The sequence below is a fragment of the Sorex fumeus genome, unplaced genomic scaffold (assembly GCF_029834395.1).
Source record: "Sorex fumeus unplaced genomic scaffold, SorFum_2.1 ptg000030l, whole genome shotgun sequence".
NCBI lineage: Eukaryota > Metazoa > Chordata > Mammalia > Eulipotyphla > Soricidae > Sorex > Sorex fumeus.
Window position 1 is genome coordinate 19579319 of NW_026606087.1, and position 23402 is coordinate 19602720.

Genomic DNA, 23402 nt, shown 5'->3' on the forward strand with positions numbered 1-23402 from the left:
TGCTAGGAGGGACACCTGAGTGCAGGGCCAGGAGCAACCCCTGAGCATCCTCGGGTACGGCCAGAACAACAAATCAGTCCTCCGCCACTCTCTTCTCCCCCACTGCCCCAGGTCCCTGCTCGCTGGGTCAAGCCTTCCAGAGTGACCCATTAGCCAGCTCACCTTCTGTGAAACGGCAGCCCCCCCCCACCTGCCACGGCCACTCTAGGCTGCAGTCTCTCAATCATGCTTTCAAATCTACTGTGTATCTTATCTGCCTGCCTCTAATGCAACAGTCACGAAAGCAAAGACTTTTGTTTTGGGGTGCCACACCCGGCCGTGCTCAGGATCACTCCTGACAGTGCTTGGTAGAATATATGGGGTGCTGCGGATCTGGAAGGCAGACACCCCACCCCACTGTACTATCATCCAACCCTGGATTTTATGTTTGACCCTGGCCTACATCCTCAAGAGCTAAAACAGGGCCATGCAGATGGTACAGTGTCAAAAAAAAAAATACATATTTTGCATGTGTGTTTTTGGGTTGTGTGTGTTGTGGGCCGGGGGCTCCACACCTGGCAGAGCGCAGGGGTACACCCAGCACCATGGTCTTGAGTCTGGTGCTGGGGATTAGACCCGGGCCCCCCTGCATGCAAGCACATGTTCCAGCTTTTTGAACAATCTCCCCAGTACCCCGTGCCCCCACAATAAAACATTTTAAAATAAATGAACATGAAGTTCACATGCACCGAGGACTTAAGAAATAGCAGGTATAGTCTGACCCCCTGGGTTCATCTCATCTCATTCCCACAAGCAACCCCCGAGTGGCAGGTGCTATGCCCCAAACCCATATGACAGTTGAATACACTGAGGCTCAGAGAAAGAAGGTGGCAGTGTTTGGGCCACGGCCACACCACTGGGTGTGGTTGGTCTGCTGTGGTGCCCCACAGTGCTCATTCCTCAGGGCTCAGGGAGGCCCTGGGGAGCAGGGACACCACGGGTGGGGCCACTCTAAGAGGTACAAGTTCCCCAGCTTGGCAGCCAGAAACATCTGCTGAAGCTTGGGCACTGACCACTGACCTCCCATGGCCTGTGGCCCCGGTTGATGGGCAATGCCGCTGGTTCTGTTGTTCCATTAACACAAGGAGCCTGGACTTCCAGTGACTTGCCTCGAGTCAAGATCCAGCTCCTGGGGCTGGAGCAATAGCACAGCAGGTCGGGCGTTTGCCTTGCATGCAGCTGACCTAGGTTCGATTCCCAGCATCCCATATGGTCCCCCGAGCACCGCCAGGAGTAATTCCTGAGTGCATGAACCAGGAGTAACTCTTGTGCATCTCTGGGTCTGACCCAAAAAGCAAAAAACAAACAAACAAAAAAATCCAGCCCCTGCGCTGCGAACTGGAAAAGTCCAAAGCTACAGGTCCCCCACCCCAGGCTAGGTCAGGGGTGATGTGATCTGGACAGACACTGCCCTCCTACAGCTCCCAAGAGGGAAGAGAGCAAGCGTTGACCACCAGAAACCACTGTGGGCATCTACACTTGTTCACTCCGGCTTATCTGGGGTAAGGTTGACTGTTTCCACTGAGAAAAAACTGACAGGCCTTAAAATTATTATTATATTATTATTTTTTTAAGGCAACACTTGACAATGCTCAGAGTCTACTTTTATCTTCTTTTTTTGGTTTTTAAGGCCACATCCAGTGACCTCAGGGGTTACTCTTGGCTCTGAACTCTGAACTCAGGAATTACTCCTGGCGGAACTTGGATGATCATATAGATTCCTGGGTTGGAATCGAGCTTGGCCGCGTGCAAGGCAAAAAAAGAAAAAGAAAGAAAGGCCCTCCCGTTGATCGTCGATTTGCTCGAGCGGGCCCAGTAACGTCTCCATTGGAGACTTTGTTGTTACTGTGTCTGGCATATCGAATACTCTCGGTAGCTTGCCGGGCTCTCAGAGAGGGGCGGAGGAATTGAACTCGGGTCGGCCATGTTGGCTGCGTGCAAGGCAAACGCCCTACCTGCTGTGCTATCGCTCCAGCCCACAAGGCAAAAAAAAAAAAAATATATATATATATATATATATTTGTACTATGGCCCCGATCTGGGTCTACTTCCGTGTCAGAGATGGTGCCTGGTGGTACTCTGGGAACCACACAGTGTGAGGAATCAAACCTGGGCTCCCTCATACAAAGCCTAATGTCAGCCCTTGAACCATCTCTCCAGCCCCAAAATTTGCCCTTTCAAAGTGGACGATCCAATATTTAGGATGTTCAGTTTTTGGTATAGTCACAAAGGTATGTGAGCATCAGCACAGCCTAATTCCAAGGCATTCTCAACATTCCAACAAAAAGACTCACATCTGTTAGCGCACGTGCACGCGCGCACGCTCACACACACACACACACACACACACACACACACACACACACCACCACCACCACCACCACCACCACACACACACACACCTACTCAATCAGCATGGATCTGCCCTTTCCAGATCGTTCCTATTCATGGATCAGATCGCAAAGCCCTTGAGACTGGCTTCTCTCACTCAGAATCATGTCTGTTTTTGTCAGTTTGGGGGACACACTCAGCGGTGCTCAGGGCTCTGTCCTCAGGGATCACTCTCCTGGTGGTGCTCAACAGACCAGGAGGGATGCTGAGACTCGAACCTGAGTCAGCTGTGTGAAGGACAAGCGCCCTACTTGACGATATTACTCTGGCCCCCGGGTTTAGTTTCCAGGTCACTCCCAGTGGTGCTCTGGGGACCATGCAGTGCTGGGGTTCAAATCCAGGCTCCTGCATGCATTGCATGTTCTTAGTCCTCTGAACCATCTCCCTGGCCCGCCAGCATCATGATTTCAAGTTTCACCCGTGGTATAGCATGAATCAGCACTCCATTCCTTTTCAGGGCTGAATAATATTTAATGGTATGGGCACACCTTCCATTCATTCATCATTTGATATTTGAATCAATACCACGTTGCAGGTGTGGGGGGTGTCCAAGAAGAGCGCAGGGGACCTTGGACCACCTATACTACATTTATCCCAATCTTGGAGGTCAGATGGTTCAATGCTTAGGACCAGTGTTGCAGGGTGGTGGTGGGGGGTGGGGCTTGAGGGGCTCTGGGGGGTTGAAGACCAAACTCAGGCTGGTGCATACAGGCACCAGCCCTGAATTTCCACCTCAGCACTGGTACCACTTTGGCAGGGGAAGGGGGCCATGAATGTTATTTTGAACACTTTTTTTTATTTTAAAAACATGGACCACTTCCCAAATCTGCATGTTGTCCTTGCCCAGGGGCCATGCTAATCTTGTCTGTGTTGCTCCAATGTCAGTATATATTCTGCTGAAGGGAGCATGTGAACGTTCTTTTTTTTTTTTTTGCTTTTTGGGTCACACCCAGCGATGCACAGGGGTCACTCCTGGCTCTGCACTCAGGAATTATCCCTGGCGGTGCTCAGGGGACCATATGGGATGCTGGGACTCGAACCCGGGTCAGCCGTGTGCAAGGCAAACGCCCTACCCGCTGTGCTATTGCTCCAGCCCACATGTGAACATTTTTAATGTACTGAATTATGTTTTCGTTTCTCCTGTGTGCATACAATGGGATAGCAATGCTGGGTCAGAAGGTAACTCTTTGTTTAACCTGCTTGTGTTCTCATGTCACACCCAGCAGCACATAGGGCTTGCCCCTGGCTCTGTGCTCCGGGCTCACTCCTGGTGATGTCAAGGCACCATCTGTGATGCCGGGGATCTAACCAGTCAGCCACATGCAAGGCAAGTGCCTTATTTCCTGTACTATCTGTCCAGACCTATACTTAACTTTTGTTTGTTTTTGGGTCACACCCACTGATGCTCCAGGGTTACTCCTGACTCTGCACTCAGGAATTAATCCTGGTGGTGCTTGGGGGACCATCTTGGATGCTAGAGATTGAACCCGGGCTGGCCACATGAAAGGCAAATGCCTTACCTGCTGTACTATTGTTCCAGCAACCCCCACCTTTTTTATTTTTAAATATTTTGGGTCACAATCAGCAGTGCTCAGGGCTTACTGCCGGCTGTGCACTCAGGGATTACTCCTGGCAGTGCTCAGAGAACAATATGGGGTACTGGGGATCAAACCCAATGTGTAAGGCAAGCAAAGCCCCTAACTTTTTCCTTTTTTTTCTTTCCTAAAGCCCCTAACTTTTAAAAGAACTGACAAAAGTCATTTTCTAAACCATCTACACCATTTGATACTCCCAAAATACTACCTTTAACATCCCCATATTACAGATGAGAATCTGAAGCACAGAAAGGGTTAGTCATTTACCAAAGATCCCACAGTAGGCATTGCTCCAGGGGCCTTGCTATAACTAACCCAGTGCTTGGCAATCTGAAACTCATGGGCCAAATCTGACCCATCCCCTACTTTGAATGGCCCTCAGAGGAGGAATGACTTTTACATGTTTAAATGGTTAGAGGACAGAGGCTGGAGTGATAGCATAGCGGGTAGGGCATTTGCCTTGCATGCGGCCGACTTGGGTTCGATTCCCAGCATCCCATATGATCCCGTGAGCACTGCCAGGGCTAATTCCTGAGTGCAGAGCCAGGAGTAACCCCTGAACATCACTGGGTGTGACCCAAAAAGCAATAAATAAATAAGTAAGTAAGTAAATAAATAAATAAATGGTTAGGGGACAAAAAAAATCAAAACTAAAATATCTTACATCACACGGTAATTATAAGAAAGAATAATTGCCGCCTTCACAAAGTTACACTGTACTTGCTGCCTCATAAATAGTCTGGCTGCCGGAACCATGATGCAGAGTTGAGTACCACTGTTCCTGGCAACATCACTGTAGCCTATTTCTTTCAGTCCAAAGACTGGCTTCTAGCCTTTCAATCGTTCACCAAGTTGCTTCGAAGGTAAAAAAACAGAGCAGCAGCGTATCCACCATTGGCATGTGGACCTGCATTTGCGAAGTCCCAGAATGCTCTGAGCACGCACAACGTCAGTATGTGCTAGAATGAAGCGTGGATGAGGAGGCTGATCACCCGTGGATACCCAGTGGGAATAACAAGCGCCATCCTTGGAGCTGTTATATGCATGAGGAACTGGGAGCCGGAACCTGGGGCCCAAGAGAGAGGACAGGGATTAAGGCTCTTGCTTTGCATGTGGCTGACCCTGGTTTGGTCTCCAGCATACCCCATATGGTCCCTGGAGCCCCGCTAGGACTGAGCTCTGAGCACAGAGTCAGGAGTAAGTTCTGAGCTCCATCAGGTGTGGCCCCCAAACCAAAAAAAAAAAAAACAGAAGAAGTGGTTTTTGTTGTTTTGCTTTGTTTGGGGGCCGTACCCAGAGGTGCTCATGGGTTATTCCCGGCTCTGAATTCAGGAATTACTCCTGGCAGTGCTCGGGGGACCAGATGGGATGCCAGGGATGAACCCAGGTTGGCCTCGGGCAAAGCAAGTGCCCAGCTGTTGTACTGTTTATTCCTCTAACCCAAAAAGCGATTTTTAAGTAATACAAGTATACAGGTGTTCATGGGCACATTGCACATCTACACACACACAAACACAGCACACACACACACAGAGTCTCTCAACAAGGTCACGCTCTAGTTTTCTGACATAAACCTGCAACAGTTTTGTGGTGAGATACAGTACTTGCAGTGGAAACATAATTGCCTGCAAGGTGTAAAGCACTGCTTGGTCCTTCACAGCGAGTGTAGGGGGCCCCATGCTGGCTCCAACAGTTCCTGAGCGTCAACTCTGAGTCCAGCTTGGGGAATGTCCAGGGAGCACTTAATACAGAGCAGGAGTCCTGGCTTGCTTCCTGGAGGCAGCGCACTCGGCCAAGGGCTGTCCAAGGAGCTGCCGAGCTTCCCCTCCGGGTACACCCCAGCACTTCAGCCTGGACCCAACCCGCTACCCTCACAGCTCACGGAGGAAGCCTGCAGCCGGAGGGGCAGCGGGGCGAGGACAAGAGCTGTCTTGGTGCCCGTAGTGGTCTTGGCAGGCACAGTTGTGTGTGGGAGGGTAGGGCGGGTGGGGGTGTCCAAGCCAATGGACCCCAGGGCTCCAGGACATTGTGCAGTGGACACGCCGCAAAGTCAGGGAGGCTGGGGGCCACTCAGGGGTTGCTCCAAACTTGAATCGTCTTTTGTCATTCATGTATTTTTGTAGCATCAGGGATCAAACCCATGGCCTCACACGCGCAAGGCAAATGATGGAGCACAGACCCTCATCCCAGACTCTGCATCCCATTTTTGTGGAAATGCAGGGTCACGTGTAAACTCTCACAGGGGCGGAGATGGTTCCAAGGGCTTGTGCACGTGCTCTGCATGCTGGAGAGCCAGGGTTCAAATCCCAGTGCCGCACGGTCCCACGAATACTGCTAAGACTTTCCTGTGAGCACTGCTGGACGTGGCCAAAGACAAACCAGTAAGAAGCAAACACAGGGCTGGAGAGATAGCACAGCGGGTAGGGCGTTTGCCTTGCACGCAGCCGACCCGGGTTCGATTCCCAGCATCCCGTATGGTCCCCCTCAAGCACTGCCAGGAGTAACTCCTGAGTGCAGAGCCAAGAGTAACCCCTGTGCATCGCCGGGTGTGACCCAAAAAGAAAAAAAAAAAGAAACAAACAGCCACCCATCTGGGTGCCTTGCAGAGTGGCTCAGAGGCCAGAGTCCCCAGCCTGGGAGGCTGATGCCACTCTCTGTGCTCTGATTAGGGCCCCCACTGTCACCTGGGCCCTCTCCTCCAGAGAAAGGAAGGCGGCTGCTGACATGCAGGGACAGAGTCAGGATTCATCCCGCCTCTGCCTCTGGCTTGTACTCAGAGCCTCGGACTCTCTGTGCCTTGGTTTTGGCACCCGTGAAATGGGATCACAGCCTTTGCCCTGGAGTCTAAAGGAGACAAGACAACAGGAGGGTTGAGTTTCCACTGTGCTCACAGCAGAGACACGTGTGGGAGGGCAAATCTCTTTCCTGCTCTCCTGAGGCCACCTCAGCTCCCTGGCAGGGCCCAGGCACCCAACTGATGGAGACAGTGGTGGCTCCTGGCTGACTCTGGGGGGGTGCCACCCTGCCCCGCAGACCCAGCACACCCCTCTCACCTCCTTCTCACTTACCCAGGCCCAGGTCTCCTCTCCTTCTGGGTCTCGGGGTGGGGAACCCCCTGCTCACCTTCCCCCGAGTGCCAGGAAGATAAGCAGGAGCCCCCCAGCCTCCACACCCTGGAACTTGCTGTCCCTTTTGCAGGCAACTTACACTCGCTCTCCTCAGAGCCTCCCCTGGGACCCAATTTGATTGGAGGGCCCCCGCCCCCCCAGAGCCCCCTATTTTCCCCTAGGCCCCCATGAGCATGGCAGACATGCTGGCACCCCCAGGGGAAGGCCCGAGTGATTCACATGTCCCCAGGGACTGACGAGGGGCAACACGGGGTGCTTCGAGGGGCAGATGGGACCTTGGACACGGGACACAGGCAGGAGACCCACACCCAGAGGCCAGAGGCTCCCCGTCTCTGCCCCGCTGCCATCTCTCCACCGCCGCCCCCCTATGTCAGCCTTGGCTAACGGCATTACTTCGGGTGCATCGATTTCTTCAAGAACTTCCCAACACTGCTGAGATCAGCCAAGTTCTCAACTAACCCGTTGAGTCCCTACAAGCTCTAAGATGAGAGAACCCAGTGTCCAGGAGTCCTCCTTGGCCCACATCCTGGGTTCTGCCTCGGCGGCTGGCCAGAAGCATCCAGAGCCTCTGCTGGGCACAGGAAAGGCCACCCCAGAGCCAGCCCTGCGGCTGTGTGTGTGTGTGTGTGTGTGTGTGTGTGACTCTTGGCCGAGAAGGATGAAGAAGGGAGTAGGATATCACGCCTGCTTCCCCCACCCTCTTCCCTCCCCACCAGCCCCCCGAGAGTGCCAGTGCTTGGGCTGTGTGACCTGGGACAGGCCACTAGCTCTCCCTGACCCTGACTTCCTCCCTCTGAAACTGGGGACTACATAGGGGTGGCTTGTAAAAGACCCCAAGTCTGTAACCAAAGGGAATAAAGCCGATCCCTGCTACGGCAGGCAAGAGACTTGAACACAAGACACCAAGTGAAAGGAATGACTCACAGGGGCCCAGGAGGCTCACAGTCAAACCCCATGCCCGGGAGGCCCTAAGTTGGACCCCTGGCACCTCTGGGCCAGAGATGGCTTACGGGCTGGAGCCTCTGCTTTGCATGCAGGGGGCCAGGGTTCCGTTCTCAGCAGGGCATGGTCCCCGGAGCACTTCAGGGAGTGAGCCTGAGCACAGGGCTGGGAGTAGCAATGAACATGACTGAAAATGGCTCCAACTCCCCTCCCCCCCGCAATAAAAAACAAAAAACAAAAAAACCAATGCGCTTGCAAGGCAACAGGCTTCTCTTACAGGTGAGAAATATGAGCCCCAGCGAACTATCGCTATGGCTAGACCGATAGCACAGTGGGTTGGGTGTTTGCCTTGCACACGGCCGACCCGGGTTCGAGTCCTCCATCCCTCTCGGAGAGCCCGGCAAGCTACTGAGAGTATCCCGCCTGCACGGCAGAGCCTGGCAAGCTCCCCGTGGTGTTTTCGGTATGCCAAAAACAGTAACAACAAGTCTCACAATGGAGACGTTACTGGTGCCCGCTCGAGCAAATCGATGAACAACGGGAGGACAGTGCTACAGTGATACAGCGAACCAAGCAAACCGGGGTCCAAGCAGACATAGGGATGCAGAAGGGTGAATGCAGCTAACCCTGGTTCAATCCCCGGCACCCCAGGGATGGCCTGGGGGGAATCCTGGGCACCCCAGGGCCCAAGCAGCACCTCGTCCCAGGCCTTTAGAACTCCAGGTGGGAGACCCTAAGAAAGGACCAGAAGGACCAGACGAAGCCAAAAGGCTACACAGTGCCTTGGTAACAGAGAAAGAACCAGAGGCCCCGGGCCTGGGTGGGGGCATAGAGATTTGGGGGGCTGTGGAACAACTCTGGTGACACTGGAACGAAGGATGCGTGTCCTGAGACCCTGTCAAACCTCCCAGAGTATGTGACATGGCGAGGGATTGAGGCCGGCTGCGGCCTGGCGCAGCGACGGGAAAGCGGTTCCACTGGCCCGAGCGTATGACGTTCACCAGGGCGACCGAGTTCGCACACTCACGTGCGGCTGCGGGATGCAGCGGCTCGGTACCTCTGAGGGGCGTTTCTGTAACGCTGACACGGTTCTAAAAATAGGTCTATTAATTCAGCATAAGCACGTCTGTAATTTAAATGTCTATTTGGATCTACCTAAGCCCGAGAGATTAAGTGATTCACCCAAGGCCAAACGACCAGCACAGAGGAAGGAGGAAGGGCTCAACCCAGGGCTGTGTACCCGGACAGCCCTGCCGGGAGGATCTGCCCAGGTTCCCGGCACCACCCGGGTCCATGCCTCTTCGCAAGGGTCAAGCTAAATCCCTGGGTTGGCACAGAGTGAGCTAAGAACGGCGTGGGGCGGGGAGGGGGTGGAGGGTGGGAGCATCCAGGAGGGATGCCCCAAGCAGAGGCTGCCCACGGGGGGGTCTCCTCCCCCCGCCCAGCACAGCCCTGAACTGGGTGAATGGGGGAGGGGGTGTACACCCAGTTCAGTGATGAGCCTCTTCTGGTCTTGCTCCCAGCATGTCTCACAGGTGGCCTGAACCCTGTATAAGCTCCTAGCACCTTCCCACACACTTCTTCTCTCCCCAACCCCCAGGGAACTGCAGGGAGGGCCAGGCTGGTCCTGCAGGACAGGATGAAGCCCACAGTCCCTGCTGGTGTGGGGAGCGCCCCTCACTCCCTGGGGGAATGGCAGGAGCCCCACTGGGAGGAGCCAGAACACAGACAAGGATGGGGCCACAGCAATAGCATAGCTGGGAAGGCCCTTGCCTTGCACCCTTGCACGCAGCTGACCCAGGTTCAATCCCCAGCATCCCATATGGTCCCCCGTGCACCGCCAGGAGTGATTCCTGAGTGCAGCGGCAGGAGCAAGCCCTGAGCATCACTGGGTGTGCACCCCACACACACACTAAAAAATCAAAAAAATAAGAACAGACCAGGACGGCCTGACATTCATGTCCGAGTGCCCAGATGACTCACACGATGACCCCAAATGTCACTGAGAGTAAAACTTGGGGCATGAAGGCACAGGGCCACAGACCCTGCTTCCCACGCGGCTATGCCTGTCACCACCTGAGATCCAGCCCCCCCACCACACCCCCCATTCTGTGTCAAGGCCTGGAAACCTCCAGGATAGCCTAGACAGTCTGTTCCGGCCCAGAACTCCTGGACAGGCCCAGCCCAACCCTGGGCACTTGCAGGGCGGCTTCTTGGAGAGGGTAGAACAAAACGGGGTGTGGGTGGGAAGGAGATGGGGGGCCCAGAGTGCTAGTGCAGCCGATAGTGTGTTTGCCTTGCAAGCAGCCAACCCGGGTTTGATCTCGGCCTCCCATACGGTTCCCGGAGCACTTCCAGGAGTGACTCCTGAGTGCAGAGCCAGGAGTGAGCCCTGAGCATCACCAGGTGTGGCCCAAAAACAAAACAAAAAAAAAAAAAGGAGAACATGAAGCCCAGAGAAGGTAAGGAGATCTCGGGAAGGACGTAGTAGGGGCGCAGAGACGGGATGAGCAGTGCCAGAGGCCACCTCAGGCTCCAGCCCTCAAGCCAAGCTCGGGTGAGTGCCCCGGGCGGGGTTGGAGGGGTCTGCTGCCCACTGGGGGCTCAGGGGCAGCCCCCAAGCTGCTCACCAGCCGGGCTGTTTCCCAAAGCAAACCCAACCCAAAGAGACAAAACCCACCCTGGGGCCGGAAGGCTGGAAGGTGAGGTGGGGCTTCTACCAAAGCCAACTCTGGGGTTCCAGAAAGACCCCAAGAGCCCAAGTGGAACAGAGCAGGGGCCCACCTGACCCCCACACGTCTGCTGATGCACTCAGGGGCTCAACGGGTCGGAGGACGGCTGGAGGGAGCCAAACCTGTAGCAGGAACGAGAGGCCCAACCAGGGGTCCTGGCGGGGCTGGGAGGGAGAGGGACCCCCGGCACCCTCAGGCCTGTGAGAGGCTCAGGGCTTGGGGAGAAGCTGCTCTGAAGGAATCAGTCGGGCAGTAATTAGGGTCATTAATCAGCTTTCCTGCCCGGTGCCTGGCGGCCTGTTTACGCAACACTTCTGCCCCCTCAGACGGCTCTTCCTCCAGGGAAGGCTTCCCAGCTAGCCAGCATCTTGCCGCACAGGCTGGGGGTCTGCAGGCCTCGGGCCCCTCCTGACCGCCCTTCAGCAGAAGCGTTCAGGCTTCCCACGGAAGGGCTCTGGCTCCCGGCAGCTCCCCAGGCCGACTCTGAGGGTGAAGGGTGAAGCCTGAGGTGTGAGGGTGCCCCAGGGCATCTGACAGAGACCGCTGCAGTGATGGCGCACCTACTGGGCTTGCTGTGTGAGGCCCTGGGTGTGAATCCGGCACCGCATGGTCCCCCCAGAGCCGGAGCCACCACCGTACGCCACTGGGTGTGGCCCCCAACCCAACAAAACAAACCCCAGAACCTTCTTTGTCTCGGAGACCACCTGGTCACAGCAACAGGTCTCAGCCATGCTCTGAGCACAAGTTCAGTGGTTCGTGATTTCAAGAACAGACAGCGAGGAGGGCACCCACCTTGCAGATGGTGACTAACCCGGGTTCGATCCCCGGCATACCCTTCTGGTCGGCTAAGCACGGCCAGGAGTGATTCCTGAGGGCAGAGCATCGAGTAACCCGAGTATTGAGTATCGCAGGGTGTGGTCCCAAAACAAAACAAAACAAACAAAATAAGAAACTCTGCATAGGTCACACGGTGAAAGCAGAGTCCACCCCCCCACTCCCCAACCCCCCACCCCCGCCCGCTACAGACTGTAGTCTGGGTGGGGAGGGGTGGGCAGACCCACAGCATGGGACCCAGGCCCGGGGCTTTCCAAGGATGAGGAGCCAAACTCAGGCCACCAGGGCCTAGGGCTCTGGACTTGGCTTTCCTGGCAGGACAGTCTTGCTGGGTCACCAGGAGGGACCTGGCTTTGCTCGGAGGACAGAGGGAGCCCAGACTCCAAGCTGCAGACCCTCCACGCAAATCTCAGAATGGGTTCCCACGAGGTCACACTCCCAGGGGCTGGTCCCTCCCACGGCGGCTCTGGACAGGAAGGGGTCTCTCCACCCTTCCACCCTGCACCTTGCCAGTTGCCTGCAGAGGCTTGTCTGCTCCAAGGGATGCCCAGCCCCCTACAGGGGCCACTCTCCCTCTGTAAGCAGCACCCTGAGATGTGGGACCCCCCACCCCTCAAGCACACACTCTCTCCCTGAAGCGGCCCAGTGAGCGGTGTCCCTGCGGAGCCTCTAGCCCAGGGTCCTGGAGGGGAGCCCTCCGTGTTCTCCCCGGCACCCGCCCCTCCCAGCCGGCCACTGTGATTCAGTCTCACGCTCAGGCTTTTTCCATGCCTCTCCCTGGGTGCCAGGGACGGGGGGGAGCGCCCGAGCAGAAGGGGAAGGAGGAAGCTGAGTCTGGCAGAGACTTGCAGTGAGCAAACTTGTCTCTGCCCAGTTTTTGCCCCCTGAGGGAAGGGAGAGCCAGGCTCTGCTTTATTTATTTATGTAAAGCGGCAGAGTTCTACAAACAGGCTTCCCTGGCAGGCCCGGGATGCCGGGAAGGAGGAGGAAGTGGACCACTAAGTGAACCAGCGGCTGGGTCCCCAGGTGGGACCCCTCCACCTGTTCTGCCCACAAATCTTCCCTCCTCTAAGCCGTTGCTCGGGGACTGGGTGCAGAGCTTGGCCTGATGCCCCTAGAGAAGTCCCCTGTCACCTCTCTCGGATCTGCGGGCAGAGCTCTGCAGTCTGGATCAGAGGGTGCTGTGCAGGGAAACGGTAATTATCTGTTTCCCCGTCTGCCCACCGGGCCGAGGCCCCTCCAGGTGGGCTTCTGCTGGGCTCGGCTGGCCCTGCACTGCCTGCAGCCCGGCCCAGCTGTGTGTCGGGTGGGGGTGGAGCGGACATGCGATACCACCACCCAGTCCCTGCTAGAGGATCACATGCAGGGACCCGGGCCTGGCACCTGCCACGCCCGCTGCCATGCCAGCCAGAAACACAGGTGAACCATACCGGGCACCCACCCGGCACCGGCAGAGCCCCGCTGAGCCCCAGGCCTGTTGCACCTCGCATGATCACCTGCCTTCTCCCAATTTCCTGGGGAAAGGAAGGAACTAAAAATAAATAAATAAAACTCCCATGCCTCGTGTGTATGAGACCCAGGATTTGATCCCCAGCACCACACATATGCACACGCACATGTGTGCACACACATAGCCCAATAATACGTGGGAATCCCAGGGAGCCAGCTCAGTGGCATGCAGGAGCCCCGGGTTTGAGCCCCAGGACCACAGGGTTCCCTGGGCAGCAGCAGCAGCAGCGATCTCTGGGCTGGGAGGGGAGCAACTGAGCACCGCTGGCTGTAGTCCCATTTGTTTTTCAGCTTCTCCCCCTCCCCCCCATGTTCACGGCGTCAGATGGAGCCAGAACACGGGTTTCACTGAGAGAGGCGCCCCCAGACGCTCTTCCCTCCTCCAAATGCCCGGCTCCCTTCGGGGGTCAAAGGAAACCCGCCCTGCTGAGTGAGGAGGGCATCAAGGTGCTGCCTGGGCTCACGCCCACGGCTGAGGCCAGAGTGGGGAGGGTGCTTGCCAACTTGGGTTCGATCCCCAGCATCCCATATGGTCCACTGAGCACCGCCAGGAATGATTCCTGAGGACAGAGCAGGGGTAACCCCTGAACATCACCGGGTGTGTCCGCAAAACAAAACAAAACCAAAGCACAAAGAACTCCATGCTGGGTCTGGAAGCCCAGTCCTACCATTTCCTGACCATTCATCTTGCCTCTGGCCTCAGCTCCCCATCTTTGGAGTGGGGGGAACCACAGCACCAAGCTTACCTGGGGACGCTTAACTGAGCCAACACAGATTGAGGGGCTTACACAGTCGGGGCTGCCCTGTCCCTAGACAGAGATTGCCAAGCTCAAGCTGCAGGTTGCAGGCTATGGAACGCGACACCCGTTTTCTCTGCTGCCCTTTTCTAAGCTAGAAGGATGGTCGCCCCAGAAGAGGTGGACACCACCTTGGAATCCCGGGGCAGGGGGTATTTCCTGCACCTGGTCTCCCACGTTCTTCTCCCTCCTTCCTTCTTGGTTCTGTACCTGGAAGATTCCAGTGGCTCTGAGCTGGGGTCCTGGGGATGTCCTGTCCACGGAGCTGGTGATGTCACTTCCCTGGGAGATCTGGAAGGACAAGAGGCCACACCCAGTCAGATGGCTTCTCTGGCCACCTTCTCCCAGCCTCCTGGCCCTCAGCAGGCCCCCGCCCTGTGCCCACCCTGTGCCAAAGCATACCTAGTCCCTGTCCTGGGGAGACCACCTGGGCCAGGAACCCCCACAATGCTACAGGTGTCACCTGCACCCCCCCCAGCCCCAAACCCACCACAACCTGCTCCCTGACACAACTTGTGCCCCCTCCAGGGCCCACAGAAACGTGTTCTGGGGCTGCTCCTGACCCTGGGGGCCCAGACACCGCTCGGGGCCCAGCTTCTCCGGAGGTAGCCACCTAACCAGCTGTTCTAGAACCGCCGAGGGAGGGCTGGGGGGGCTGGAGGCGGACTCTGGGGCACCACAATTATGTGGCTGACTTCTGACTCATCTCCGCCTCCCTGTCACCAGCTCTGCCGGGGAACGAGGAGGGGAGACGGTGGGACAGGCCACAGGAGGGGGTCCAGTTCTGCACTGCAGCTTCAGGGGCCGCTGCCACCCGGCCCACTAGGGGACACTGAGACCCCAGGGCCTGGAGTTGGAGGCGGGGCTCAGGATGCCTGGTGGTGCCCAGCATAAGCTCATGCCAACTTCAGAACCCTCTCCCAGCCTGATCTGCCCCGGGAACCCCAGGTCAGCAAGACATGCACAACCAAGAGGCAGCCTGGGCAGGGAGGGCACAAGTGCTGGGAGAGCCGGGAACCGACATCCAGCCACCAAGAGACCCCTGCACCCGGGCCTTCCTCCTGCCGCTCTGTTCTCCTGATGCTCTGCGCCTTACAGTTCACTAAATACACTTTGGTCCTTTCTCTCTCCCACAAGGGTCCTCCGGCCCCAGGGGCTGCGGGAAGACAGACAGACGGGCTTCTGGATATGCAGAGACAACACCCGGGCGAGCTCAGCCCCAGACAGTCGGGGCCAGAGCGGCGGCTTTCCTGCCGGGCCCCAGGCAGTGCTGATGCTGCAGGTCTAGGACCCACAATTGAAGCCGCGAGAACAGACTTCTCGGAGAACGCGCTGCGGAGGTCAAACCACCCAAGTGAGAATCTTGCCTCCTACGGTGTGACCTTGGGCAAGTTACTTCCCCTCTCGGGCCTCGATCTGTTTACACGTCCCACAACAATAATGGAGCCAATCCCCAAGGACGAACGGGAGGATGAACTAATGTCCACGACTGAAAGGGATGGTTATTCTTTCAGAGTCTAGAGTGGACACACCCAAGCCGTGCGGCCGGGCTGAAATTCCAGCCCAAATCTCTTTATGCAAAGTCTATAAGGGCCAAACTCCCCCCATGTCCCAGCCACATCGGACAGAGCATGGAGACGGAGGCCGGAGAGTGGCCAAGAAGTCGTGTCCAAGTCTAACTCGGGGTCTAGCACCCTTCCTGCCTCATGGAGAGAGCAGGCCTGGGAAGGGAGCTTCTGCTTAGCCTGCAAGAGGCCCGGGCTCCATCCTGGACACCCCAGGATCATCCGGGCAACAGAAGAGATAAAGGTGTCACAAATGCTGCCCACTGGGCCCCAGGCCTGCTGTCACCCCACCTGGCCTGCAACAGCCCAGATGCGCACCCCAGCCAGAGGGTCTGCAGGCTCTAGACCCTGCTCACCAGGCTCAGCGTCCTGCTGCCTTCTCCATCTCCCGCCTCCTGTCTCTGGGTCACCCAGCAGGATCTGGCCAGGGGTGCGCCCGCCCCCGCCCTCACCTTGGCTGCCCAGCGCGAGGCCAGTGGGAGCTAGTGAGTCACTTGCAGGAAGTGATGCCCCAAACAGGAAGTGGTTCTTCCAGCCGAGCCTCCCTTGCAAGGAGCTACCGGGCTACATACAGGTGGCTGGGGAGAGCGAGGAAGGAAGGAAAGCACACCGGGCCCAGCCACACTCCGGACTTTCCCCAGACGCGACACCGGGCCTGCAGAACCTGCTGGGGATATCGTGGGGCCACGGCTGCCTCTGGGAGTCTCCTTTCCACCCCGGTGACCAGGGCTGCCCCACTGGCCTGCTTGTCTGGCACTGAGCAACTAAACCGAGGGCTGGAGGAAGTGGATATGGGTTTTCAATAAATAAACAGGATCCAGGAGATAGGTCACAGGGGTGGGGCGTAGGCCTGCACGCTGGAGGCCCCAAGTCCAATCCTGGGGACTACTCAGCTCCCCAAACTTCCTGGGGACTTGTCCTGGTGTCCCCTCCAAGTGAACAGATAAGCAGATGCAGGGCCGAATGCAATGAATGAAGCGTCTAGAGTTTTCGGTTTGGGGGCCGCATCGAGAGGTGCTCAGGGCTCTCCTGGCAGGGCTTGGGGGACCATATGGGATGGCAGGGATCAAACCTGGGACAGCTGCGTGCAAGGCAAATGCCCTTCCCGCAGGACGGCCTCGCTGGCCCTGGAGCGTCTAGACTTAAACCCCATCAGAAGCACCTTGTGTAGTGGGCTGGAGAATCTGCCTGGAATCCCCCTTAGGCGCAGGGGGATAGGGCCAGTGTCCTGAGCCCTACCCAAGGAGGGCGTCCAAGAGCCTCTGGGCCATGCCACCTGTGGCACCCACACCCTCCACCATGCAAATGCCCAGGGAAACCTCTCCCATCTCCTGGCCTTGGGGAACTGAAGGGGTTTCTGGCTGGACGGAGGTCAGTGAGTGGCTGGGAGTGAGGGCGATGCGGCAAGAATGTAGGTTTTAAGGGCTGGAGCGATAGTAAGCGGGGAGAGTGCTTGCCTTGCATGGTGCTGGAGCAATAGCACAGCGGGTAGGGCGTTTGCCTTGCACACGGCCGACCCAGGTTCGATTCCCGGCATCCCATAGGGTCCTCCGAGCACCACCAGGAGTAATTCCTGAGTGCAAAGCCAGGAGTGACCCAAAAAGCAAGCAAAAAAAATAAAAAAAGAAAGTAGGCGTTAGGGAAGCAGATGATCCAACTCAGATATCCCTCCCTCCGCAACACCCCCCTCGCTTTTTGGGTCACACCCAGTTGTACATGGGGCTTACTCCTAGCTCTGAACTCAAGAATTACTCCTGGTGAGCTCAGGGGAAACATATGGGATGCCGGGGATAGAACCCAGGTCAGCCGCATACCAGGCCACTGTCTGACCTGCTGTACTATTGCTCTGGGTCCCTCAACTCTCTATTGCAGCCTGCAATAGCTCCTTACAGAGCCAAGTGTCTGTTTGTTTCCTAGTAGTGCTAAGGCTGGTCTCGAGCGGGCCCAGTAACGTCTCCATTGAGACAATTGTTACTGTGTTTGGCATATTGAATATGTCATGGGTAGCTTGCCAGGCTTTGCCGTGCGGGCAAGCTACTCTCAGTAGCTTGCTGGGCCCTCCAAGAGGGGTGGAGGAATCGAACTCGGGTCGGACATGTTGGCCGCTTGCGAGGCAAACGCCCTACCAGCTGTGCTATCGCTCTAGCCCAAGGCTGGGCATTCCTTTTTTTTTTCCTGCTTTTCTGTTTCAATTTGTAGTTTTAAAAGTACTCATGAAGAGCCTGAGGGACAGTATAGTGGGTTTAATTCCCGGCACTCAATATGATCCCCCAAGCCCACCAGGGTCTCTGAGCTCAGAGCCAGGAATAAGCCCTGAGCACCACTGGGGGCACCTGTCCAGTGGTGTTGGCTGTCCCCACCCTCCCCACCCAAGGACGTCTGAATAAGCACCACTGGCAGATGTGTGAACAGAAGCAGGTGATGCCAGAGAGCACTGGGGTCGCGTGTGGGAGCACCACAGCTTCATGTGGGAGCACCACAGCTGGTGCCTGTGCGACCCTCCATCATGGCGACAGGCAGACAGGGAAGGGGAGGATGAACACGACAACCCACTGGAACCGCAGGGTCTGCGCCGGACGTTCGGGTCAAAATTGACCATTCCTGCCCACCGCCCGGCCAGGCCTCTCTCACAAAGTGCTTCCAGAAGGCCCGAGCTGGGTCCGGGGGTGGGGGACAGTGTGTTGAGGGTTCTGGGCCCGGCCTGGCCTCCCCTGTGACTGAGGTACCACACCCAGGCCACCTCGTGGGATGATGGGCAGGGCTGAGCCGGCCTCTCTCCAGCCGCCCGCCAGGCCTCTCCCTCCACTGATGCTGCATATGTGCCTCCAGGGGCTGAGACCCGACACACACTCTTTCTCCTCCTTCCTCCCGTGGCAGGAGCCTAATGCCTGTCGGATCAGAGGCCCAGGGGCTTAGGCCCCTGCTCAGGGGACAGTTAAGCCCATGGAAGAGGCAGGATTCAGACTGTCTGAGTCCCTGACCAGTCTAGACAACTAAATCCAGCCACCAACACGCAATTCCCGAGCCAAGACCCAGGGGCAGACTTCAGCTGAGGGAGCCACGTCTCAGGCTGCAGGCAGGCCAGAGCTCTCGTGAGCCAAGGTGGCGGGAGCTGGGGGGGTCTTGGCAGTGGACCCAACCTGTCTGTCATCATCAGCCCAGCTCGACCCTGCGCAGGACCCCCACTGGCAGTGGCGAGTGCCTGGGAGCGGACCCAGGTCCCCACTGCGCTCACCACCCAACCAGCCTCCTCCTGCCTGTCCTGGCCAGGGGCCGGGGGGCAGGGACCCGGGACCCTAGACATGCCAGTCCTCTTCTTCTTGGGGCCATCTTAGGTGCACTCAGTCCTGGCCTCTGCAGTTCTCAGGCTGCAGGACAGAGCACGGTGCTGCAGGCCACCAGCCGTGGATACGCTGGGAGAGCGGGGTCCTGTCCATCTGACCACAGACCCCCCCAACTCCACCCCAGGGGCTCTCTGCCCAGCCCAAAGCTTCCGAAGTGGTGAGGGGGCCCTGGACCCAAACATGTGGACGATGTGAAAGATTCAGCAACAGGGAAAAGGTTCTTTTTTTTTTTTTTTTTTTGCTTTATGGGTCACACCCAGCGATGCACAGGGGTTATTCTCCTGGCTCTGCACTCAGGAATTACCCCTGGCGGTGCCCAGGGGACCATATGGGATGCTGGGAATTGAACCCGGGTCAGCCGCATACAAAACAAATGCCCTACCTGCTGTCCTATTGCTCCAGCCCAGGAAAACGTTCTGAGCTGCAACCACCCCAAGAGAACTGAACTCAAACACACGAGGACCCCGGACTGGGCGCACTCACCCTGGCTGCATGGAGCGGTGTAAGGGCTCCATGGGTTGCCCCGGGTGTGGCTCAGAAACCCAGAATAGCAGCAGCATCAGAGTGGGAAAAGCTTGGGGGCTGCAGGGCAAGGGGACACCTCCAGAGTAGAGGCTGACCTCTTGGGCTGACCGCTAGGCGCCGAGGTACAACTTCTGAGTCAGGAGAATCTGGCCTGGGCAGGGCCGTGCAGAGCCGGTAAGGGGTGAAGGGTCACAGAGCCAGCAATGGGCGTGGAGGGCTCCCTGTGTCTCCCGACACCCCACCCCAGCAATGGCGTGGGGCTGAGTGGCCTCAGGCAGAGTCTCTCTTCCTGGCAGAGGTCCGATCCCCGGGCACCCTCATCCTCATCCCCTCCACCCAGGCCAACTCCACCCGCCACCCCAGACTCCGGGGACCGAGCCAAGACCCCCTCAGAGGGTCCTGGCCTAAAGTCACACAAGTCTCCCTTCTTTTTCTTTCTATTTTCTGGGTTCCCTGAGCAGGTTTGGGGGTGGGTGTATTATTATTATTACACTGTCTACACTGTCCTCCTGTTGTTCATCGATTTTGCTTGAGCGGGTCCAGTAACATCTCCATTGTGAGACTTCTTGTTACTGTGTTTGGCCTATTGAATACTCTCGGTAGCTTGCCAGGCTCTCCGAGAGGGGCGAAGGAATCGAACCCGGCTCGGCCGGGCTGGCTACGCGCAAGGCAAATGCCCTACCGCTGTGCTATCACTCCAGCCCCCATTATTATTATTATTATTATTATTTCTTTTGGGGGTCACACCTGGCGATGCACAGGGGTTACTCCTGGCTCTGCATTCAGGAGTTACTCCTGGCGGTGCTCAGGGGACCATATGGGATGCTGGGAATCGAATCCGGGTTAGCTGTGTGCAAGGCAAACGCCCTACCCGCTGTGCTATCTCTCCAGCCCCTATTATTATTATTTTTAATAGAAACTTCCCAGTAAATCCATCTCCCTTGTCTCGGGGTGGGCTGGGCCTGCTCCAGCCCAGGAGGTGCCACCGGGAGGGAGCCTGGAGCACGGCCAAGCCCGAGCATCACCAGGTCTGTTTACACCCCTGACCACTGTCCCCGCCGGCCAGCCAGCCGCGCTGACTCGCTGGCTCGCTCTTCTGCTGGAAGCAGAGCAGGAGACTGGCTCCACGGGGGATGACTAAGTGCTCAGGCTCCTCTCCTTGGCTTGGGTCCTGTTTGGGTCAATCCCTGTGAATCAGGGCGGGTCTGACATTCTGGGAATGCAGGGAGACTTCAAACCAACTTCATGAAAACAAGTTGTAAAAACACGGTCGGTCCGCCACTTCAGGAGGGCCCCCGGCCAGCCGGCCGGCTGACGGGCTCGGCTCCCCACAGCAGGGTTGAACAAGTTCAGCCAGAGGGAGCGCGGCAGGAAATGCTTCGGGTGGACGGGGAGGAAGAACTTCCCAGAGTGGGGAGCTGAGTGCCGGCCGGGGCTGGGCGTGGCCTCTCCGGAAACAGGGCACCCGTGTCCTGACCTTCCCTGGACATTCCTCCTTGCAGCGTCCGGCCAATCACCTCTGCACAGCAAACTCTGGGAAGCCCGCAGGAGTAGTCCTGGGTGCCCACGTGGCTGGTCCTGGGTACCCACACGGCTAGACCTGAGCTCAGGCGCTGAGCTGGTTCCAAAGCTGCTGAGTGTCTGCAGGGAAGAGCCCAGGTCTCATGCCTGGAGGTGCAGGAGTCTGGCTGAGCTCAGGCAGGGCTGGAGTGTATGTGGTGTGGGCAGGGGGTGCCTTGTCCCTCCCAGATCGGCCTGGCTGACTGGGCCGCAGCCAGATGAGGGGCTTGAGGCCAGGCCTGCTTCTTTATTAACTTGTTAAAGGATTTGGGGATAGGTCCCGGGCCCCAATTTCTCCACCTGTGAGGTGAGAGGGATGGATACATCAGCCCTCAGCATCTGTCCCATCACGAGGGGTGCAGGGCTGTTCCCCACAAGTGGCAGAGGAGGCCCCACGTCCCCAGGGCTGGCTTCCGGGCTTCTCCTGACCCCTCTGCCGAGGCACTCACACACCCCAACTCTCAGCCTCCCTGGCGGAGGGGCCGCAGGAGAGGGTTCATGATCAGAGGTGGGAAAACAAGCGTCTGGGTGGGGGAGGAGGGGTGAGGGGGTGTGCTGATCCCACACAAAGTAGAGCAAACGCCCACGATGAGCCCTGCATTCCCTAGTCGTCACACTGCAGGTTCCCCTGGGCCTCCACCATTATGGCCCAAGAGCTCTGAGGGCCGCCTGGACACAGGGGCTCAGCTATCCCCACACACAGGCTGGTCCCAGGGCACCTTCCAGGCTCCTCTTCCTAGAGTCCATGCCTCCCCTGCAGGGAACGTCACTGTGTGTAACATGGTGTGCCCATGGGAAATGCTCCCACCCCCACCACTGCCAGCTTCGGGGGCTCTGGGGGAAAGCCGGGTCTCAGCGTCAGCTCGCTCGACTGGCTCACAGCAGGTCTGAATCGCCGTGGCTACACAGCCGCCTACTTGGCTGGCATGCACAGACGCTGCCTAGACGTCTCCCAGGCTCCCTTCATGGAATCCTCACAACGGTGGCAGATGGAATCTCTAAGGGCATCTGCAGAGAAGACGCCCCTTCCACTGCTCTTCTGCGATATAAGTTGGGATCCTCTAGGGCGGGGAGGAGGGCCGATGCCCCCCAGCTTGAATCTGGATGTGCCGCGGGGCCTGGCAGAGCTTCCAAGCAGGGCACCAGGTACACTGTGGTCTCTGCCTCGCTCCCTGGCATGCTGCCCCCAGAGCCCCCAAAGAGGCATTGGCCTGTCTGGAGACCACGAGGCTGGGCAAAGCCCAGACAAGCCACGGAGAGGGATAGAGCCCACAGCCCAGGAAGAAAAAGAGATGTCTAGAAGGCCAAAGTGATAAGTAGGGCAGGGATGGCTCTTGCCTGGCACATGGCTGACCTGGGTTCAATCCTTGGCATCCCCATACGGTCCTGAGCCTGCCAGGAGTGATCTCTGAGCCAGGAGTAAGTCTTGAGCATCTCTGGGTGTGGCCCCAAAACAACACGACAATGACGAATGGAGACACCCAGCCCGCAACTGCCCAGTGCCTCACGCTTCTGGCCACCACTGGACTGAGGCACCAGAGACACAGAGCCAGGCTGAGGCCATCTTAAACCCTGACCTTCAGGGCCGGAGAGAGAGAGAGAGAACATCAGGTAAGTCACTGGGCCCTGCATGCAGCTGACCTGGATTTGATGCCTGGAACCCATACAGTCTCCAGAGCCCCCACCAGGAGTGGTTCCTGAATGCAGAGCCAGGAGGAAGCCCTGAGCACTGCCAGGGACGGCCCCCAAACCAGAAACGAATGAATGAATTCCCAAACGCCAGAACTGAGGTAAGAAAGTGAGTGCCTTTTGATAAGTCACTGCACTTGGGGTGATGCGTCACATCACTACTGTCCCCGCAACACTGGCATCCCTGGGCCACAGAGAAGCAGCAGCAGCTGCGACACAGAGAGGCAAAGCAACCTGTCTAAGGTCACAGAGCTGGGAAGGGGCAGAGCCAGTATCTGAACCCCTGGAGACCACATGCTCCCCTGCGTTGCCGATGTCTCCAGGCTCACAGCAGGCCTGGGCCTCGGGGAGTGCAGGACAGAAGCAAATGAACAGGTGAGAAGGAGGGAGCTGCCAGGTGCAAGACCAGGAGCTCAGAGAGAAGTGCGAGATGCAAATGAGCTGTGGCCAGTCCCTACTCTGGGGCAGCCAGTTTCCGCCTGCAAGCCAGCAGAGGGGCAGGATGCCACCGTTCCAGCCTCTCCCTGCTCTCCACGGCCCCCAGGCCAGCAGGCTGCAGGGATTGACTCGCCCCCGGGGAGCCCCACCCTGCCCCGGAACAGGGCTCTGGAGTCTGGAACTGGTGCAGGAAGGCAGCAGGCAGAGAGGCTGGAGTCTGGTAACCCGGGCTCAGTGTGCATCTGGGGCAGGCGCTGTCCAGCTGTCCAGCTGCTCTGTGCTAAGAAGTACCAGGCGCCGGGCTGGGGGCTGCA

The 23402-nt window shown here is 57.6% G+C and overlaps 1 protein-coding gene and 1 non-coding gene across 3 annotated transcripts in view; both read right to left on the reverse strand.

The window, feature by feature from the left end:
- Positions 1 to 23402, reverse strand: part of GDPD5 (glycerophosphodiester phosphodiesterase domain containing 5) — an 80330-nt gene that overhangs the window by 34767 nt on the left and 22161 nt on the right. For both annotated transcript variants that reach the window (XM_056115873.1, XM_056115871.1), the window contains exon 2: positions 14178 to 14258. The gene's annotated coding sequence lies outside the window, so the exon portion shown is untranslated. The remainder of the gene's footprint in view (positions 1 to 14177; positions 14259 to 23402) is intronic.
- Positions 3233 to 3339, reverse strand: LOC130025612 (U6 spliceosomal RNA). Its single transcript, XR_008792746.1, has one exon. It is a non-coding gene; the product is annotated as a U6 spliceosomal RNA (small nuclear RNA).